The sequence below is a fragment of the Dendroctonus ponderosae genome, unplaced genomic scaffold (genome assembly GCF_020466585.1).
Source record: "Dendroctonus ponderosae isolate FM_Combo_2020 unplaced genomic scaffold, Dpon_F_20191213v2 Dpon_F_20191213_3, whole genome shotgun sequence".
Classification (NCBI taxonomy): Eukaryota; Metazoa; Arthropoda; class Insecta; order Coleoptera; family Curculionidae; genus Dendroctonus; species Dendroctonus ponderosae.
The window spans coordinates 37,667-38,959 of record NW_026018508.1 but is presented as its reverse complement, the minus strand read 5'-3'; positions in this window follow the sequence as shown (position 1 = coordinate 38,959).

Sequence of the window (1,293 nt, the reverse complement as noted above, 5' to 3'; positions counted from 1 at the left end):
AAATTAGGACAAGCATTTCCAATTCAAGGAAAAACATCAATCGAAATTTGTAAAAATCTATTACAATATTTCTCATTTTACGGTTTACCCGAACGAATAATCTCAGACAATGGCACCGAATTTAAAAATGCAATAGTTAAAGAACTACTTAAAAGTCAAAAATTGATATTCACTTTACAACCCCGTTTCACCATGAATCCAACTCACTAGTAGAACGCTTTCACTCAACCCTCATTGAACACCTGAGAATTTTAAGAACACGATTTAAAAGTGGAAACATCGAAACACTAATGCAATATGCTTTAGTCGCATATAATAACTCCATTCACAGTTCTACACATTTTACCCCATTCGAAATCACATTTGGACATACAAATTCTCTAGACCCATGTTACTTGATAAATTTAAGCTTTTATTCAGACTATGTATTAACACATAGAGAGAAATTACAACACCTGTATAAAGATCTACAAAATAAACTGGAAATAAGGAAAGAAAATATCATAAATAAACGAAATACACTAGGACCCGATCAATTCCAATTCATAGTATGACAAACTGTCTATAAAGGAAATCCTAAACGAAATAAAAAAGAAAATAAGTTTATAGGCCCATTTGAAATCACCGAAATTCTAGAAAATAACAAAGTTAGAATAGTAAACAAAACAAACAAGAAATAATACATATAAAGGAATTAAAAACACCTGTTGTTGCAGGATCCTCACATATGCAACTGCAGACGTGACGTTCCACAACCTCAATAACAATCCTGGCGTCCTTCCACTGAAATTAGGAAACTCCCAAAACATAATTGACTATTGGACATTTGTACAAATTTATGACATTACAATAATAATAAAATAATTTGCATCACTACAAAACAGTCTCAAAGAAATAACTAGTTCACTGAATAAAACAGCTTCTTATTATAGAGAATTTCACAACTCCTATAATCTAGCCGTCGTTCTAGAAAACAAAATTAAAAGTCAGATAAATCAAATAAACCCTCCTATACAAACAAGAGCAAAAAGAGGACTAATCGATGGTTTAGGATCAATCATAAAATCATTAACTGGAAACCTTGACCATGAAGACGCTGAAAAATATGACAGGTTAATCTCCCAACTTTCAAGTAATCAAATAAATATGAAAACTACATTGCAAGAACAAGTAACTATCGTTCAAAAGTCAAATGAGTTGTTTTTAGCTTTATCAAAGAATATCTCACACAACCAGCTTATCTTAAAGTCACGAATTCTACAAATTGAGAAAGCTCTCACTTCACTAGATTCC